The sequence below is a fragment of the Ambystoma mexicanum genome, chromosome 3p (assembly GCF_040938575.1).
Source record: "Ambystoma mexicanum isolate Mex_15411 chromosome 3p, UKY_AmexF1_1, whole genome shotgun sequence".
NCBI lineage: Eukaryota > Metazoa > Chordata > Amphibia > Caudata > Ambystomatidae > Ambystoma > Ambystoma mexicanum.
In genome coordinates, this window is record NC_090925.1 from 1,205,355,604 (window position 1) to 1,205,377,241 (window position 21,638).

The 21,638-nt window shown below is 43.8% G+C and overlaps 1 protein-coding gene across 5 annotated transcripts in view; it reads left to right on the top strand.

Annotated features, from left to right (window-relative positions):
• Nucleotides 1-19,751, top strand: part of HNRNPAB (heterogeneous nuclear ribonucleoprotein A/B) — a 142,589-nt gene extending 122,838 nt beyond the window's left edge. For 4 of the 5 annotated variants that reach the window (XR_011304535.1, XR_011304529.1, XR_011304532.1 and 1 more), the window contains exons 11-12: nucleotides 13,425-13,555; nucleotides 14,277-19,751. The gene's annotated coding sequence lies outside the window, so the exon portion shown is untranslated. Of the gene's footprint in view, nucleotides 1-13,424; nucleotides 13,556-14,246 lie in introns of all 5 variants that reach the window. The other variant, XR_011304531.1, reaches the window with a different exon arrangement.
• Nucleotides 19,752-21,638: the final 1,887 nt, after the last annotated feature.

Below are 21,638 nucleotides of genomic sequence, written 5' to 3' on the forward strand. Positions count from 1 at the left end.
CAAACCAGTAGCTACCTGAACCTGTTGTACTAGAACTCCCCTGTCCTGACACATTAGACAGATATCGTCCAGGTAAATGATCAGCCTGATCCCTTGCTCTCTCAGGTATGCTACCACCGGTCTCAATAGCTTGGTGAAACACCATGGCGCTGAAACCAACCCAAACGGAAGGCATTTGAATTCCCACTTCTGTCCTTTCCATAGAAACTGCAAAAGTTTTGTCTGCTCTGTTTGGATTGGAATCATTAAGTATGCATCTCTGAGATCTATCCTTGCCAACCAATCTCCCTGCTGGAGAACATCTCTTAAAAGATGAATGCCTTCCACCTTGAAGTGCCTGTACACTAGGAAGTAATTCAAACCCCTCAGGTTTATCACTGGCCTTACCTTGCTTTTCCTTTTCACTAAAAACAGATTGCTTACGAAACCTCCCGGACCTTTTGAGGCTGGACCTATTGCGTTCTTTACCCTGAGTAATTCTACCTCCTTGTCTAGAAGTCCCTCATCTTCTCTGCTGAACTTTATCTGCCTCGGCAACACTTCTTGATATGGCTCTTGCCAAAATTCCAACTGAAAACCTCGCACAGTCTGCCTTATCCATGCATCTGAGGACAACTCCTCCCATTTTCCTATATGCAACGGCACTCTCCCTCCTACTAGAGGAATACTCACATCCAACCTATTTGTGCATTCTACATCTCTCACCTGAATTATTCTGGTGCTGTTGTCTGCCATTGTTCCTCTAACCTCTACCCCTGCCTCTTCCCCTGGAAGGGAAGAAGGGGTTGGATCTCCGATCTTCCTGTTTCCAAGAGGCTCTGTCTCTATAGGGGCCTCTATATTGGCCACAGCTGGACGAGCGGGCCTTTCCTCCTCCTCCAGCCCTGTCGAAAACCTTCCGGCCGAATATTTTCTAAAGAGAAGATTGGGCCCTATCCATTGAGACGTACGTACTGGCGAATTTTGCCATGTCCTTAATGAACAGGTCCCCAAACAGCTTGCCCTTTGCTGCCATTGCCTGCTCAGATGTTGTCATCTCCCCTAGCCTGTAATGCAGCTTCATTAGGATGACGCTGTATTCGTGTTACTTAGCAGACAGAGGGTCCTCTGAGCCAAGCCAGCTACAATGTCTGGGTCCATAGGCTCTTTCTTGGCCTTAGCCTCTTCCGCCAGCTGCCAGATTCTCGTAATTGGCCCTAGCATGTCCAGCAACTTATCCTGGCAGGACCTCCAGGGCCTATCGATGCCTCTCTTTACGTCCCTGCTATACATGCCCAGGAACGTAAGGATTCTGTCATCGATTTCAGGGGTCTCCGCTACCCCATCCAGAACCCTTGGTCTCGGACACTCTGCTTTCAGTTTAGATCTTGCCTGCTTGCTCAGCGGCGCCCTCAAGCGTCTTCTGATGTACTCCGCAATCTTTTCCGGAGGGTCCCACTCACTGGACCTTGGATGAACAAGGTCGTCGGGATCGAACTCGTCTCCGAGAGGATCCTCCTCTTCCCTCCTGCCTTTTTTACTCTTAGGCTGACTTTCATCCTCTTCTGGGGAGGTCTGAGATTCTGATGAGGTGGATCCCTCAGATCTAGAACTGCTCTTGCAATAGTCATCATCCGACTTGCTTGAGCTTGTGACTCGCGTCTCGTGAGATCTCACCTTCCTCTTCCCCGCGCTGGATCTGCGGTGTGAACCCGGGGCGGGGGGACTGGGCGCTACGGTCCCTGCGGGTTTTATGTTTGCTTCCCCCTTTCTTCCTGTGTGCCTCACTCATACGCAGCCCGCTGACGTGAGGGCCTTCAGAATCGTCTGAGTAGTCGCTCATATTAGTAGTACCTTAAAGGATCTATATGCAGTTCACCTGGGCTGCACCCGTCAAAATATATATATTTTATATTGTAGCTTGGCGAGTCTCGGTATCAAATAGCAGTTTTGCCTGGGACTGAGCCCATCAATGAGATCTTGCACAATCTCTTAATACCTCCTCCCCAGCAGGCAATATAATGAGGGGACTAGGATTTTACCTGGCTTCACCAGACTTGCAGGCTTCAAATCAATACTCTCCTTGCCTGCGGTACCTGTTCTCACCACTAGGTGACGCCCGCGGCTCACAGACTTGAGCTGCTGCTTCCCTGCAGCAGGAGCAATCACACCACGCAGTGAAAGATGCCTCTGTGAAGTTAATGGCCTTGGAATGCAGAAGGGACTCTCCCGTGTGCACACAACCAACTTTCTCTCACAAAACGCAAGTTCGCAACGGCGCCGGGAGTCCCGTCCATGATAGCAGTGCCTCCTAACGAGGTGAATCCGACGCCGGAACGAAAAGTCCCATCGCGTCTTTCCCCGCAGATATGTTCTGCCAATCAAACCCACACGCTGCTTGCCTACGCGTTCTTCTATGCGCGCGCACTATCTAAAGCGTATAATAAACATAAACACTGTCAATATAATCAGCATGCACATAAAGGTAAATAAATGTCACTTATCTCGGTTGCTCGAGGAGCAAAGAAAGAGGAAGGACTATGGAATCAGAGCATGTTATAGAGGAGAAGTGATCGTGATTGGGGAATGAAGTCACGTGTTCAGAAAAACCTATGAAAAACAGACTACAAATATGTTGGGATTTGTGGTTTATTGTTTTTCATGATTGTTGTTTTCTTGATGCTGCTCAAGTGAGTAAAGAGAAGTTTGAGCATAATCTGAGCCTCCGAGTCTTGACAGAAAATACTGATTCCTCGAGCTTGTGCCCACCTGATAGTAGCCTTTTCTCCAAGGTGCCCACATTTCTGGTGAGCCCATTTGGCCAAACCCTCCAAATCGTCTTCCTGAGCCTCCGCATCCACAGATGAAATCTTGGTGTGTTCATCTGCAACAGAATTAAACCAATGTTCTAATGAATCTGTAGCACAATGCGCATCCACATGATATACAGTGACTTCACTTTGTGATACCATTTCTGCAATATCTCGCCACAGTTCTTTTCCCCACAACTCTTTTGAATGAATCTTCCACCCATTCTTTTGCCAGGTTGGCAGCCACACCGCCAATCCATTTACCACTGACCATGAATCTGTGTACAAATGACATTGACCAGAGGTCTCTTGTTTCAATGCTTGGTAAACTGCGTAAAGTTCTGCAAACTGACTGCTCTTCCCTTTCCCTGACGTTGTCAAAATCGTTTTAGTCTTGGGATTGTTTGACACCGCTTTCCAGTATCGCTTGGTTCCCACATATCGGGCTGAGCCATCTGTAAACCAGGCATGCTCTCTGTCTGCTCTACGGTCAGATCGCCATAAAATACTCCCCATTTCATGGGAGACTCGTGTTTCTCAGGCACTTACGGTGGTATGTAATCTGAGGGTGGTATGTTGGCTACTTGCTCATGTAATTTTGCAACCCCACCCTTCCCTGATTTAGCTCTGTCTTGAATATACCATTTCCATTTAATCATTCTGGCTTCTTGAGCGTGTCCTATTCTGTGTGTTTTAGGAGAGCTCAGCACCCATTGCATAATCGGGATTTCAGGCCTCATCAACACAACATGCCCCACTGTCATTTGCTCAGTATCGACCAGGGCCCAATAACATGCCAGCAACTGTTTCTCGAACGGAGTGTATGAGTTAGCAGCATCGGGCAACTTACGACTCCAGAACCCCAATGGCACACGTTTTCTGTCCTGTTTCTGCCACACATTCCAGTTAGCGTAATTGTCTTGCACAGACACATTCAATTCCACTTTGCCTTCCTTCAATGGCCATAAATTAAGCACCTGCTGCACGGTGTCTTTCACCAAATCAAATGCTTTTTGCTGCTCTTCCCCCCACTGAAACTCATATTTCTTTCGTTTCACTTTGTAGAGGGGGGCCAGTATCTGCCCTAAATGGGAAATGTGCTGTCCCCAAAATCCAAACAGCCCTATGAACTGCTGAGCTTGCTTTTTGTTCATTGGAGTGGTGAACCTCTGTCGGGCCTTCGGCACCATCTCTCGATGCCCATTATGCCACTGAATCCCTAGGAATATCACTGTCTCAGCTGAGCTTTGAATTTTGTTTGGGTTAATCCCCCACCCTTCTTTCTTCAATCCTCGCATAATGACTTCTAACTGGTTTTGCACACTTCGCTCATCCTTGCCCTGAATCAAAATATCATCAATTTAGTGAGAGATTTGTATGTCAGGTTTACACAGTATCTTGTCCAAGTGCTCTGCCACCAGCCGGTGACAGATAGTCGGGCTATGCATGTACCCCATAGGTAACCTTGTGAAGGTGTACTGACGCCCGCTCCAAGAAAATGCAAACTGCTCTTGGCACTCTTCAGCAATTGGCACAGAGAACAATGCATTGGCTAAGTCTACCACTGCATATCAGGTCCCCTCAAACATTTGGATATTCTCAATCAGGGTAATGACATCTGGGACTGCGGGCACCAAGGGAGGAGTGTATTTATTTAACTCGCAGTTATCCACGGTCATCCTCCAAGACCCGTCCCCTTTCTTGACAGGCCAGAGTGGGTTGTTCCATGTGGTAGTAATAGGGCGTAACACACCCGCCTCTACGTACTCTCTTTGATGGTGTCTGAAATTTCCTTGTGCCCCCCGGGAATGCGATAATGCTTCATCGCTACCCGCTTGGTCGCCAAAGGCACCTACACTGGGGGCATCTTCAATTTGCCTACGGTAATGGGTGTGCAGGTCAATGCACTCACCCCAAACTGATACGTTTTACATCCAAGTCCCAAAGTCAATCCTTCTAGAATGTCAAAACCAGTTATGTACTCGGGTATTGGGGCAATCAACACTTGGTATTTCTGCCTAGTCAAATTGCCTATTTTCATATCCACTTCTGTTTGTACTGCGGGAGTCTCCTTCCCCCCTAGCCCTGTAATGGTAAAGTGTCTGCCTTTGAATCGTGTTGGATTTCCATGAATCGTAGAGGCCTCCGCCCCGGTGTCTATCAATGCTTGCACGCACACGTTGCATATTTCCTGGCCCCCAAAAAATCTTAACATTAACATGGGGCCGCCTATCAACTTTTATGCGAGCGGACGCTGCAGCAGCAGCTTGGCCGCAACCCGAGTCAAATTTTGAATGAGTGTAACCTGACTCTGCCTCTAACATTGCACTCACCACCTTCCTCAAATCAGCATATGTTGGTTGCTACGGGGAAGGAGTCCCCATAGACCTTTCTTCCTGTTCTTCCTCAGGAGGGGCGGAAGGTGAGGTGTCCCTCTGTGGCTTAGTCACAACTTGTTTTTTATTCTGTTTATAATGGTCTTTGGCTGCAAGCCCTCTCTTTTTGTATAGCTCATACATTACCCTGGTTTCAATGCCATCAATTTCTTCTCGTGGCACACCATCTTTTAACAAAGCCAAAAAAATGTCCATCACTCTTGTCCCACTCCCCTAAGTCTGCCAATTGCCGGATAGCATCCACTACTTCATCAGTGGGTTTGCCCGTCATACCTACGAGCAAAGTCATAATGACACTTTTGTATGCGGGCGGAGCAGTTCTGATCACCATATTCCTGGTTGAAACAGAGCAGCACGGCCCCCATGTGTCCTGGTGCATCTACATGAATTGCCTCCTTTATAGAATGCTATCTGACCTTTTGAATCACTTCTTTCAAAGTGTACCACTTCTTTTCCTCGCTAGGCCAATCTGTGGTAATAGGATACTTACGGTTAGATGCCTGGGCTGCTAGGTGCAACAAAGACACCTGTGAATCTTGCCCATTTTCATCAGGGGGCGGCCCTGCCCTGAAGACCTCCTGTACATTGGTGTCAGTTGACAAAGGCAAAAAGCGCGGTGAGTCTGTGGAATCTACCAACAACCCTGCGGTGCCCCCATCTAGCAATCTCACCATCCATGTCAGTAAAGGTTTCCCTGACTTTAGCCTCAGACGATTAATGATTTCCCCAACCTCCTGCTGGGTGTAATCTTCCAGCGTGGTTAAATCCACAAACCTGCCTGCAGGATTCTGCAGGTGGGGTCCGGCACCCTGTCTCCTAACCGGCTTCACTGCCACTGTCTTTTACTTAAGTTCTGCTTTAGAATCTGACTCATTAGCCGAGCTACTCTCTGGGCTTGTTGAGTCAAAAATATCTCCCACTTATCAGGGTCCCAATCCACAGCTGCGGTAGCAATTACAGCTGCCACCTTCCTTTGGTTGATCCCCTCACCTCTTTTTATATGTGTACTGGGCTACCCTAACTGCAGCCCTCTCTGCCACAGCCTGATATTTATCAGCCTTGTCTTTAAAAAGTTTAATCTGAATTTCCTGCATCGACGCTATCTGCTGCTTGGCAGCCAACTCTTTTTCTAATGGCAAAATATGCTCTTTCATTTCTACATTTTTTTGATGTATTTTCCTGTAGGCATGCAAGAGGACCCACCCGCACCTGCGCAATGCGGCGCATTCCTTTCCCCTCTCTACTGAAATCTGTTGTAAACAAAACATTACTTCTGATGGAGCAGCCTCTCCCAAACTACCGTCCCATGTTTCACTCAGCCCAGATCCACACACCCACACCTAGGCTAACCTATCATATGGGCTTTTAGTCCACCCTGGAATCATAACCTCGGGACATTCACCGCCAGCGGGAACACCCTTTTTCCTGAACAAACTATTCATCATTACAGTAATTTACAAAACCTCTTTTTTTTTTCTCTTTCCACTCTGCAGTCACTCGCGCACACACAAAAAAAACAGATTAACACAGTCCGACACTCACTGCCAAATGAAAACAAACTTTCGCTTGCAATGTAAGCAAAGCCTATCTGCGTTCAAACAGATTCTTTAATATTTGGAGCAATTCATCACAAATATCCCATCCTCGTCACCAAAAATGTATTGCACGCAAAGAGTGCACAGACAGTTATTTATCACCAGTACATTTGCAGAGCAGAGCAAATACTTTGAACGCAGGTAGACTGAACAATAACTCACAACCAGACACGCAGTTAGAGGATAATGAGCACTTATACGGCTATTTATTCATAGTTAAGCATACATAAGCAGCAAGTGATAACACAGAAATAAATCACTGAAAAGATAGTGAATTAAAAAGAATACATCACCATGGGCGTAACTGAATCCCTCATCTCGCCAGAAGCGGCTGGAAGACCCCGGTAACAGCCAGGCCGAGAGCACAACACCCCACAGGAAGGTCGGAACAAGGCATCCCCCTCCGACTGAGGGCTTTGTGTCTTTCCTGCCTGACCTTTCCAGAGCTCCGCATATATGCCCTCCTCAAAAGGGGTGCCAATTTCTCGAACCTTCTGGCATTAGCGCTTGCGCATTGATGAGTGACCGTTGGTTGCCGGCCGTGCCAACCGACAGTAACCCCAAGGAGCAAAGCGCTTCCCTCATCTAAAGCACCACGGAAAACAATTCCATAACTCATCTTTAACCTTGGCACGGGAATTACCTTCTTATCGGGTACCAGCGCAGTGTCCTTGGCTGAGGCCTGCATACCAGGCTCAGCAACTAATAACGTTGAAAACATGTTTTTCAGCAAAGCAAGTGCAGCTTTTCACTGAGGCATGGAATAAATATCCATTATGGCTCTGAGTGCCCCCAGTATGCACTGTGCACCAGCGCCATATTTTAGCTTAAGCATCACACCATTTGAACTTTAATGACCATATTCTCAAGGTAGACCACCATTTGGCAGGCATTGCTATATGTGCTGGTTTTCGGATGATGGTAGTATTCCTGTGGTATGCTAGTTGTTCGCTTCAAGAGCCAAAGTAAAACCTTGGTTTTGATAAGCCTGGGCATCAAATTCCAGGTGCTGAAAACATTGTCAGATATGTCAGTAACATAGAAGTAAAGTTATGTTGTGCCCAGCATCACTACACTGCCAGATTTGATTAGGCAGCTAGCATTCCAGTGACCATTGCTCGTTCTACTGTGGCCAGTTGGCACAATATGGCCATATTCTGTTATTTCCCGCAATGACGGATTTCATTAGTGTTTGATTTAGGTTTAAACACAATAAGGCCAGGCACGTAACGTCCAGTGGGCATTGCAGTGGCAGATTTCATTGTTGGCATAGTACGGTCGGATTCCTTTATTGTATGGAAGTTGTGGGGAATTTAAGTGGCTTCTAGCATTTTAGTGATAGGAAGCAGAAAGTCCAAAGAGGGAACGGGTCCACGGTGGTCCATTTTTAGGAAACCCGGCTAGGTCAAGACATTGGTAATACTAGGGTATTGTGCATATGTTTCTTAAATGTGTTTACTACATTGAACTAAGTTGTCTGCACAGAAATCGAAGGGTGTATGTGGCATTCCAGAATGTGGATTCCTGCAGAGCTGGCTTGGATATCCGCTCTGAATTAATCTACATTGTGGAATGCTAGCTAGTAATTTTTTTAACATTTTTGCAAAATATATAAAACAAATACAACCCTCCAACCTCACAAAAGACACAGGTTCTTCCACAGATAATCTGTTCACACATGTCCTCCCAATGCACCAAAAATACAGACCACTCCCTGCCACCACCCTAATCAAATTACCCTGTTGCGTCTCACCATCTTCCTGAAATGTTATGTTTGACGGGTAGCCCCAATTGCTTGTAAACCGGTTTCTCCATTTCCATTGATATATACAGCCCCACTCTCCATATCTCCAATGCATTTTTTCTACCAACCTTTCTTGAAGTAATGAAGAGAGTAAAACATTTGGTGCAGCTTTTTTTGTATTGGATCGTTTGGCACTAATTGCATTCTCCTTAGGGGCATACATTGTTGCAAATTCTCCTTCCAGCTTCTACAGATCTGCCTCCCATGCTCCTTTAATTTTGAACAATGGTCCTGCGTTTGTGCTCTTAATGGCCATTTTTATATGGTGCAATACCATGGCCTTTGTGAAGATCTCCCCCTCCCAAAACCCACCGTTCCAGCGGGGAACCTTCTGGTATCCCAGACTTTCCTTTCAAGTGGACTTTGATAGTATGTCGAAATTATAGATGCCTTTTATCTATTTGTAAATCATTTGAGGATCATCAACACATTTAAACTGCCCCTCCCTACATCCCAATTTGCATTGTACTCTTGGTCTTCCCAGACCTTGTTATATGCAACTCCTTTCACTTCAGAAAGTAGTTCTCCCACGTAGGTGTTAATGAAGTGACACACACTAACCTATTTCCTTGTCCATTTCTGCCGTATCTGGATCACCAACTTGCCTGCCTGGGGGGTGGGGTGGGGGTGGTTGGGGGGGGGGGGGGGGGGGGGGGTGGGGGTTTCTTGCTGAATACGTGTCTTGTGCAGTGGCAGGGTCTGAATTGCTGTCTGCCCCTTTCTTGCTGTCTCTAACCACCCTAATGTTTTTCCTATCTGCAAAGACCCAGGGGTTAGCAATAATCATATGCGACACCCAGGAGTACCCTTTAAGAGACCCAGTCTTCCTCCCATGTACCCATGGTTTTCAATGCCACCCTCACAACTCCATTACCCCCACAATATACAAGGCCTACTTTCCATCTCATTAAACTCTGCTATGGGAAGTTTCCACGCATAGCCTGCATTGTGTAAAGGAATTACATGAAGGCAATCATTTTTCAAATGGACTCCACAAATACTAAGTAGCCTTGTCCAACTTTTAACATCTGCTAGGAAACCATTATGGGGAGCCTAGCTCAGTCTAAGGAAATATGCCCTGTTTCTAGCAGCATGAATCTCGAGATACCTGAAAGAGACAGGCTCCATTTCAGCAGGCAATCAACTTGCTTGATGACCTACAATGATTTTGCTGAGTGAATCCTGAACTTGCTCTTTTGTCAAAATTCTTCAATGATATTCAGAGCTAATGGTATCGATACTCGGATGTAACTTAAGGTTTTCTGCATGTAGTGATTCCCTGCCCGTTGGACACTGGAGCCCTTGAACATTTATCTCCTGATCCATTCTGCAAGTGGCTCCATCACCAATGCAAACCAGGGGTGGAGACATGGTCCTCCAATGCAGGGTAAAAACTGGACGGTATTGGCATTAACCTTGGCCAGAGGGGATATATACAGAAGACGCACCAAACTCGTAAAGATCAAGACCAAAACCCATATTTTCAAAATAGCCCAAATAAATGCCCACTCCACTGAGACAAAGGCCTTTTGCGAATCCAGTAATAGGAATGCAAAAGGTTGCCCCGGGAGCCCATCTGATAATGTTAGGGCCATCTTCTGAGGGTCATTTGCACAGATCTTCCCGGGTTACTTGGATGTTGGTGATGTAATCACTTCCATCAGCCTAATCCATACTGTTTTAGCCAACATCTTCGTCTCCCCTTTCAATGGCGAAATGGGGTGCTATGATTTATGGCATGCTTCCTTTCTTTGTGTATGTAATACTACAATCAAGGCTGTTCTTAAGCGTTCCCTTATCCCAAAAATCCAGTACCTGAAATGGAAATAATTAACTGGGAGTCCCACCAGGGAAGAGGGCTGGGGATGTTGACTAAGGAGATTTTTCCCTGCCCAACATAAACATTTACATTTCAGTAGTTTAATTATTAGCACCTGGAAAATAACACAAGCAGAGCAGTTACCTATAAAGTTGCATGCAAAGTATCAAAGGTGCACACCTTTCAAACCTACAAAGCTGTACTTAAATATTGTATGTATTATCAGATGTTCAAGTGGTCAATGGATAAGTGTCTCGACATTGGTCCTGACGATGTGGATTCAAATCCAGTCTGTGACAGCAAAGACCGATTGAAAACACTAAAACACTCGAAAGGTGCACAGGGATTTCTTGGAAAGGCAAGAGACTTTTTTTTTTACAGATCTGGAAAAATCCAGCCAAATTACAAGTGCTGTTACTATTCATAGAAATCAAATTGAGATGCTCACCAAGTTTTCCACCAAATGACTTTCACTATTAGCTAGGAAACCCATTAAATCCTGGAGTCCTCATTTTGCTGCTGCTGGATGCTTTGTTCCACTTCCACCACCGTTATAGCCACCTCCAGGGAGTCACACTGTGCTGTTATTTGTGCAAACTGGAGGACCCGCATACATTTTGGAATGTCGTCCTCAATGGCCCAAGCTGTATAATTTCTTGAAGCAAGCTGTGAAGGTTGCAGCTATTTCCTTCCTTGCTCACTGAAGACAGTCTTCCTTAGTCCACTAATCTTAACCACCCATTTGTCGGTCTCTTCTCTTAAGTGCAAGCCAGGCAAGTCATGTCCCCGTTTTATCCTCGAGTTCATATATCCTTGGATATCCAACTATAGATGTGAATTATCAAGGAATAGTGCCCTGGGTGTCTCTTCTCTTAGTCTCTCCTCTTCAAAGCTGCTACAACTCTCCTTATACTGTGTCTTCACAGTTGGGAGATATTCACTCCATTACCTCTTTACAGCTATCGCTTTTATCCATCACCCTCTCCTGTAACACTGCTTTTGATGAGCTGGCATCACTCACGACCATGCATTTGGCAGAAAATATCAACTAGTCCCCTCAAGAACTTGCGGCATCTTCCAGATAATCTGCATTGAGTCTCAAATGGTCTTTCAGTATAGAGTTTGTTAATTCTAGATCTACCATCAATGGGGGAAGTGCTCAGAAATCCCCTGAGGGCGGTAGGGTATCTCCACCCTGGCAGTGAGCAAGCAATGCGTGAAAGGGAGCAGTGTGCTCCCAAAGGAATGACATCATCCATACTCTTATGTATTCTCTGTGCACTGCAGAGCCACTTATGCCATGAATAAACCCACCTGCAACCTTGTTTGAGTCTATTCCACTACCTATCCTCTGCCCTTTCTGTCTCTTAATTTAAGTTGTTGCAGAAACAATCTGCTCAATTTGAACATTAATTTGTGATGGGGAGATGCGTGTAAATATATCCCAAAGTGATGACCGCAGAGTCCACTACACCCGTCAGTATCCGGTATCTGCCCACTGGGCACTCCTGACCATCATGGTTACACATGGATGCTCTTATTGACCAGAATAGCCACCAACCCAGGGTCATTCATAAAGCCTGAGTTACCTGGGGGCAACCAGACGTGGACACCCTGCTCACTGTGCTCAGAGAGACAAAGCTTCACCTCACTGATGAGGCCCAACAAGGCTGACACACGTGTATGGGGTTGCTTTTGGTACTCTTGTTCAGAGAGGAATTGCCATAGCATTTCGTTGCTGGACTGCCCATGTGGGCGGGACAAAGACTGATATGCAAATGGATATTTCCCATCTGTGAAAGGTACAGTGAGCAAAAAGCGTGTGCTGCAAACTCATCTCAGAACAGGTTATCATGTCATGTTCTTTCTGGAGAGGAGCGCCTGCTACCTTCTTTGAAATCAAGCCTGCCTAGTATACCTGCTTGTAATGTTGCTACGTGATTTTATCTTGTTTTAAACTTAATCATGTTATTTGTTTCTATAGGGATTTGTTATACATAACACTTTTATTAATGATTTGGTGGATCCAAGTATGTGTTTCCTCCCTTCCTCTTATGAATAGTTAACCAAACTGGGAGAAGATATTTCAAATAACTTTTGCATTATAGCATCATAATTAATAGGTAATGGTTACTGCCACAAGTATCCCCTTATTATACATTGTCAGCAAGCCCAAACGTTTTCCTGTGAGAAAATGTAGAAATAAACTTGTTTACCACACATAAGAGGCCCAGGGTGCAGAGGCCTATTGGGAAATCTCCAGAGCTCTCTATAGGCCAGTCCACCCTAGAGTAAGCCAGCACATTTTATAGCAATTCCTTGTAAATGGCTATCTCAGTTATGAAGTGGTGGGTGGAGGCTTGACACTTTTTCCAAAACTGAGCGGAAAGCTGAAGCGTGTTTTATTAATTACATTCCCACTCCATTTTAGAAATGTAGAACATTGCACAAGAGACCTTTTGCACTCAAGTGCACATGCTTTGAGCCCCTTCCGTCAGTGTAATTTGTGATTTTGAGTTTAAAAAAAAAAGTTTATGCTCACCAACTAGTTTTTGCATTTTGTCTAGACTGTTTAGCACAACATTTCCCTGATGGCTCCTCATCAAATGCTTCAAATCCTGTGTATGCCGTTGATGCGCCCAAGCCTCTTATGGTTGGTGTGCCTCAGTGGTACCCTACTGGATTGTGACTGAAAATCCTGTTTAATTTTTGTGGAGTCTTTACATGGAGCTGCTGTATAAAATCCATTGCTGTGCCCTGCAGCCTGTGTTTTGCAAGAGTGAGTGGGAGACTGATGTTATGGTCATGGCTAATGCTTGTTGTGGAGTGAGGCTTGCAGAGTCCAGACCAGATCTAGCCAGAACACGTGAATGGTCCCTGGATTCCTTGGAGGAACCCAGGAACGGTTTGAATGTGCGGACTGCCAGTGATTGGGTTTTTTCAAAAAGTTGAAAAGAATGCAACCCTCTGATTTGGAGCAGATTTGGCACTCACTTCTCAAAATTCCTATTTAACCCAAAGGTCTGCACCCATACCTTGCCTATCAACAGAAGCTCAAGCTGGGGACAAGTCCTGTAACAGGGCGCAGCTGACCCAAGATGAATTGTTGGGAAGCTCTGCTGGCCTGCATCCTTCCAAGACAGTCTTCTGAGGTGAGTGAGCGCATTTGTGCACACGCACTTGCCTACCTGAGACTAGAGAGGCCTGGCATGGTGCTCTCTATCCTTGAACCAGTGGGAGCAGCCAAGTCCCCAGCTCTACAGAACTTCTCCTTTTGAGATGCACGGCTGGGACTAGTTTGCCTAGTTTCAGGGGTCAGACAGCCCATAGATAATTTGCTGTCAACAACCAGTAATTATATATTGGGTACCATTTCGTCTTTGTTTTAGATGTATTTGTGCCAACTCTTACCTATTAAGGTTTATTTCTATTTAAAGTTTTTCCCGTTTAAATTTAGGGGGAATGGTTAAATGCTTTCTGGTGATACATTGCAAGTTGATATAGTCCTAAAAAGGTAGGGGCTCCTGACACAGTGTGCCCCTTGATGGCAAACCTATAGTCGTTTTTATACACATGCATGTTTTTGTTGTACTAAATGTTTGTATAAGAGGATTTTTTGATCATATTCAATATTTTATATTCTGGATTGTAGCTTTGTGGTCTTATTTTCAAATGTTTATTTTCATATGGAGCATAATCCTGAGGGCGGCATAAGATTGCACTAGAATTGTAACATTTGATGCTTTTGAATTTATTTAGAATTTTAAATTAATCGATCAACTGTTGATGCTTCCCCAGATTGTGTGTGGGGTTTTGCCTTATATTTCATGCCTGTGCTTTTAGTTTCTCAAGCATCTTTTTGGCCTGCTCTAGCATCAGACTGCCATTGAAGATTGTCTGAAACTGCTACATAGACTGCCAGACAACACTACAAAGTCTTTCGTGGAAGAAACATGCTGCACCAGTACGATAACTTAACAGCTGGAAATAGTTGAAAGATCCGAGAAAAACCTTTCTGAGCTGCTGAAGTACTGTTTGACTGATCAACCGACCTGTTGAGTTGTAGCGGTGGGCACAGAACTGCCCAGCTACTGTATTGTGTGCTGCATTCATCCGAGCACTGCCTGGCCATATTGTGGACTCTTAATCAAAGAACCAGATGAACATCAGTTATTAATGGGGATTTATATTGTGCTTGATGCCAGACTCTGCCAGCGTCTAAATGCTGCACTGGGGTTCACACTCATGTTGCACAGCATCCTCTTGTTCCTGAGGCCAGAAAGTTGCCTCCAAGGTATCCTTCTGCTCTAATATAAACAAAATTGTGAGTTTAACCAAATGTCTTTAATTCTGTTAAGAGGCCACATGCGGAATTGTAGCATGAAAGAACTGTTCTAAAAAAAATGTCACTGCTTTTGTTGCTTTTATAATGCATGGCATACAAAACTGTCACCTGTCATACCACCTGTAAAAGTAGCAACCACAGGATTCTAAATAGGGTAGGTATTTTGTGAACACTACATAGGCTTTTTGAGAGATGCAGAGCTAAAGTATGTTAAGCATTCAACTTGATGACAGCCCCCAAGCCTCCCCCGGCTTTGAAATAAAGTATGAATAGGCGAACTGGCTTTGATGGTGGCCTTAAGGTGTCGTGTTTACCAGTACAGAGCTAAAACTGTTCCTACTCATTTATTTTCACTATCCAACATGGTTTGCTTGCCATCTTGTGTAGATACTTATCTAAATTAAAATCTAAAAATAGAACTTGTTGATGCCCCACCTAATTCCCTAAATGTTGTGCCATAGCTGCTTGACCACAGCTATCGTATGTGTTTTGGGGCATTCACACAGGGGGAGAACCGGTTTAGCTTGGTGAGAGAGCACTCAGTCACTGTGCACATTTCCTGGAGAGGTAAGTACTGTTTCAATGAATAATAGGTAATGTATTGTTGATTTGGAAAATAAATGAATAACGTCTTTTGGGCTATTTTTAGTACTTAAATGGGAATGAATTTGACATCTGGTACATTTGCATATAGTAAAAAGGGAAATTGCTCTTTGGATTTAAAAATCTGTCTACAAGAAGGAAAGTTGCAGACAAACGTTTTGTAAAGTAACTGAGGCAAACACTATACTTCATGGTACAGGTTGTCATAAAGTTATTAATATTAAGGGGAATATAATCGGTCTAATGGAAATTGCATCCTTGCTGAAGATTATAAAAAGGAAGTTAATCAAGCAATGAACTGTTTTGTGGTAATGAAAGGGGTTGCTAACAAAGGCAGTGCAGGAAAAAGCCAAGTGCTATTTTGAAACCCTGAGTAAGGAGCAAAGATAATTCAAGCAGTTCTATTTGTAATCAAGTAGAGGTCACAGCAAATTTGGGTACAAATGGCTAAGAAAATATTGGAATGTTTTGCTGTTGGACATATTAAATTATTTCTGGGAAATAAGTTAATTGTGTTAATTAAACCTAAAACGTTAAGGGAAAGGTTGTCACTAAGTCACTTAGCAAGACAAAGTAGTGTAAAATAACACGGTTAAAGGATGAAAGAACAAATATATTGTAACACACTACATGACTTATGCAATAAAAAATCTTTATTTGAAGCACAAAAAAGGAAAATTAATGTGAGTAACAGAAAACGCGAGTCCTAAAAATTCCAAGATTAAATATAAACTTTGGGGGGTACAATGGAAAATCGAATATCAAGAGTAAGAATTATCTGGCATAACATTTATGGGAATTGAGATTGTGTCAAAAAGAGGCTTGTATTATCTTCAGTCTTTGAGTAACAACATTACGTCTTAAGTACATTTTTTGTGAACAACATTCTTAAGGTTTTGACAATGTTAATGTTGCAAATTGGCTAGTGTAATATGGTCAAATAAGCTGTAATGAAGTAAATCATGTTTAGTTATTGACCTTTGTTCAGGCTTCTGAGCACTATTTATGACTTATGGGTACGTGATCATATAACATCATGAATATAAATATCTATATCCATTGGTGGTGTGTCCATATTTTACCTGGTGTATCCTAAAGACTAAGGCCATCTTAAATGCAATTATAATATCCTGGGTCATTTGACCACTTATAATGAAATGAGGAACAATATCATGTGAGTAAATACTTCATGTGGCAGAACCCAATGGAAACTAATTATGCCCAAAAATAGTTTGGTGCCATTAGTCCTAATACTGAATTCCAACGACAAAAAATGTGATTTATGTCAAATAATTTCTTTTGCACTAATAACTAAGCCTAATAAAATTGTAAGTATTTACGAGTACTGCTGTTACTCACCGCTCCGTAAACAGGTCAGGAAGATAGATGACCTTGGAGACGATATGTACACAGGAATCGATATTCAGCCTCCAATTCCAACTCCCCTGAGTACAAGACTCAGGCTTCCTCAAAGAGGGGCTCTTCTTTACAACGTACCTCTCTGCTGTTTCTATTGGAACAGGCAGAGGTGTCAGTTGAATAAAAGAGCGGGGCGAACATACACCGTCAATACCAATGCTGCAAAGGAATACAAAGATTAGACAGTGCTGAGAAAACAAGTAAACAATCAAGCACAGTATTGGACAGGAAATACCTAGGCAGGGATTGGAGTGGAACTTTCCCCGGGATGGACCTACAAGTAAAGAATTAAACCCAAATGAGTGAATTAATCTAATGGATTCTTCCTATAGAGAGTTTTAGCCAAAACTACAGACCTGAATTGTGGGACTCTCAAGGGTTAATGATTTCCAGGATTGGAGAAAAACGACAGGAAAAAATAATAAACCGGTAAGTTAGTACAGGGAAGTAAACCCGGGTGGCACGAGGGTCGTGCTAGAGCCGGGTTGGTGCAGGATCAGGAGAGCGTCAATATCTACTTTGAAAATATGTTCGTTGAGTGCTGTAGTTCAATGAATGTCCCAAAATATAGTAGAGAGGAATACCAACAGAGCAGTGGTTAAATGAGGTACAATAGTCAAAGATGGCGCTGGCAGAAATAGCAGAAATCAAACACAGTTGGTTACCTGAAACACCCGCTTCCCAGACGAGGGTTGGAGCAACTGAGGTGTTCCTAGTAACGGCTGACGAATGAGTTGCAAAGACAGCAGGAGCAGGGAAGGACAATCCAAATAACGTTCCGCGTCAAATACCAGAAGATCACAACAATAAGGACGGAGAGAAGGCAGTCCAGGGGCAGTCCGGGTCGATACCTTAGTGGTCTTTAAGAAGTGCCAATGGAATAGAAGGCGTAACAATCCAAAAGTTTGAGCGTGGATCGGAACCAGGAGATCAAGTCGGGATTTCGTGACAAGATTTCACGAAGGAAAACGGATGTAACTGCAAATAGTAAGAAACACTAATTAGCAGCAACAAGCCCTCTGGAAGATGGCAGTTTTAAACCCGTAATGGGGCGTGCCTTGTTGTACGTCCTTCACGTACGAGACGTGTCAGCTGACACGGGTTCCACCGTAGCTTGTACAGGCGACATGGCAACCTGTATCTGCTCCACAAAGGAGCCTGTGTATGGGACGTACTCCGCAGGGAAGTTTCTCTCTGCCGAAGTGTAACAACTGCTCTGTGAAGTCTCATATTTGGAAAGCGTTAGCTAATCGAATAGATTAAAAGATGGATGAAAGGATTCACGATTTATAGTACTTTCACAGTCTCTAGTTAGTGGTCACACGTTTATACAAAAGACACTAAAAATTACAGGTCTTTCACAGATGTCAGCACCACTCGGCAATTGCAGCATGCCACCAAAATATTTCTTATGGTAAGTCCTTTTGTATTTGGGTACAAGCAAAGGTGAGCACAAATAAGGGGAGCATGCAGAGTGCATAAATCCAGGACATACCATAGCACCAGTTTCTTTTTTTGTCAAAATGTCATATAGTAGTAACACGAGAAACTGAAAAGCTGATCTTACAAGTAACGACTAGCCTTAACAGTCCATTAACAACATGGCAGTTGAAGATAAATAAAATTGAATAAGTGTCGCCAATTTCAAAATTGTATTTCACCAAATTATTGGAAATTAACAGTTTCATTGTGTGATCCGAGGACCACTTTGTCTTTCATGCAATCGTGCATTAGATGCACTTTGAACCAAAACTTTGAGGATAGCTATTCAGGCCAATTCCTCGCAATAGAAAAAAAGGCTCTGAAGAAGCGCAGACAGTGGATTAGAGTTTATCCATCGTGTGAAGTAGGTGTGGCCTTAAGGATTAAGAATTAGTGTCGTATTTAGTCACAATGCATATTGTGGATATGTACTTCTAATTAGTTTCCTGCATTGCTATAGAAGTTTAACAACTTAAAATTGAATCGATGTATAATGACCCCATGGATAACGACTCTAATCAGACACGGGTTGATTGCAATTCAGTGTTAGAGTTTTCTATTTTTTTCTATTGTCTAGTGCAATAAATAACTACATTGGTCTCACTCAGGATCAGTTGCAATTGGTTCTTGAACACATAATGGACTTTATGCTTCTTGAGAACAAATGGCAGCATTGATAAATGACATATAGATTAACTGTAGTGCATGATAGTCAGAGGCACGTGTAATTTGGGTATTTTGTAGTGTTTGTTTCCAAATGTGCTACCTTGCCAGTGATTTGGATAGGACTTCCATTTGGAATTAGGTATGTCATTTCGGGGTGTTGGGACATTAAATACCTCATTCAGTGCTCTGGTCAACTCAAGCACCCTGCACTTGTGAATCTGGCAGCCATCATGGCATCCTGAGCGTTCTGCTCTTCCTCGTACCATTCTTCGTCCGAGGTGCTCAACATGTTTATGGGCATTCTTTCTTCTAGCCACGAAGCTTGCATCTGTTTTCGGAAGATTTCCTCCAAGGATGAGTGTGTAAGTGCTGGAATGCCTGCTGAAGCATTGAGCATTGAGTATGTACTATGCAACTCTCTTAAGCTCATCAATGATATACTTATTTCATTGCAATGTTGGACAAACTAAAATATTCATTATAATGCTCGCCTCCAGTCTTGATATAGAATTTAATTATTTTGGAGTTTTCCCTCATAACATTGTGTTTTCAATGTTGATTGCTAGCTAGTGATCTGGGTATCCCAGTGCGAGAGAAGATGGATAATTTTGAATGCTTGTTCACAAACATAAGGATTGAAAATATAATTGCTTCTGCAATTCTTTGAATTTGTTTGAACTCCATTATCGAAGTAAATGTAAAGTTTCTTTGTTTTACATAGTTAAGTTGCAATCATGTTTTTTCTACTCTTAATTGTAACAAGTATTTAATTATCAAAATATAGTTTACACTATGTTCTTTTAACATAACGAGTAAATGTTAGTTTGAAAGTCCATCAGCCTCCTCTGTCTATTAATATTTATTAAATTTAGACATTTGAAGTTACATGTGAATTTCTACATAAACCTATAACTAAGTTAGGAAACTTGTAATGTTAGCAGTTGTTATAACTAATATAACTAGGGTATACGCACATCACTAACCTCTCAAGGATCACCCCATTCCTTAATTTTTTTATCATTTTTAAATTTCAGATTTCATTATTGACACAACATACACCCACTATAAGAACAAAAAGCAATTTAATTAAATGCAGCACATATCAACCACTACCTCGACTGGAAACAAACTATATTGCATTTTATCGAAGCAGAGCAGACACCAGCACCAACGCTTCTGCAATGGTAAAGGAGAAGATCAACATCATGGTCATTGGCCATTTCAACTCCAGCAAGTCCACCGCTGGCTACCTCATCTACTAGTGTGTGGGGGGGGGGGGGCATCGACAAGAGAACCATTGAGAAGGAGGCCGCTGAGGTGAGGGAGCGGGACACTTGGGTGCGATACTGTGGGGGCAACGCGCCATGCAGACCACCGGCGACCTCATTTTCAAGTGTGGGGCATCAGGGGTGTCAAAAGATGTATTGAGACGATAGGGAACCCATGGGTTGGTCCTAGGCAGGGGGTAGACAAGGGACCAAAAGTGTCCCTGGATGTGACCCCATATTCAACCATGTGAGCAAGCCCAACCCCTCTACGAAGGGTTTGAGGGGTGCGGAGGGGGTGGATTCTTCCAAGAAAAATGGGACAAGGTAGTGCATTTTAAAGCACAGATCTAACGAAAAAGGACAAGCATGTAGGAGGAATAACCCACTGGAAGGCGTATAGCCCATTTGTTTGCTTCAATGGGATGTGAGGCAAAACAAGGGAGGTGGAGGGCCAACTGAGTGGGAACAGAAACCTAGGGCATACACTCAGAAGAGGTCTCCTGGGGGATTCCTCAGAGTTCCCTGTAGGCCATTCCTCCATGGGGTCTATGGTCCTTGGAAGCCACAGTGTCCATGTAGGCCAGTCCTCTGGGTATAGGAACATTGGAAGGCTCCATGGGCCTGGTAAAAAAAATAAGTGCCCATATTCGTGGATACTGCCACTTAACCGGACTGCCCGACTATGGGTTTGCCGGTTGGGCACCTGGGTTACCTCCAGCTAAAATCTGGAGGTAAGTCAGGTGCCCTACTGACAAGAAAAGCACCTGGTGCCGGTAATGACCGCAAATCCCCTCATGGAGTCCTATGGGACTACATGAATGGGGATTAACTCTGTACCTCCGGCACTCGTAATCCAGCAATAATGCCGCCAGTCCGAGTGCCGGAAAGAGTAACAGCCTTTGTTGGTATCCTGGTGGGTTTACCACGAGGATACTGGTATGGTTGGAATGAGGCCCAATGTTACTGCAGGCCATTCCAACACTGGATCTAGGTCATACCGAAGGATACCGAAGCAGGGTTTGGAACCTACACCTATTCCCGTCAATCAGAAAGGTCCCTATGTTGAAATGGTGGTGGGAAATAGGAAACATCTCTTTTTGATAGATACTGGAGCACAGAAGTGTTCCATTGATCATTCTCGGGTTTCAAACATTCCACTATAAGGGCAAACCAATGTTTCTGTAGGGTTTTCCGGCACACTAGTTTTTTGTCTAGTTTCTTCGCCGGTACCTATTTCTTTGGGTCCCTTTACGGATCACTGTCCATTCCTTTTGACTTCGAATTGTGGAGAGATTTGCTGGGGTTGAACCTGTTAAAAGAAATAAATGCAGTCATTTATTGTTCTTCTGATGGAGTGCGCTTGACGATTTCACCACAGCAACTTTCTGTCTCTCAATTCTTAACCAGACCTTTGCCGCCAGAATTCAGTGATGTAGCAGAGTGCTTATGGAA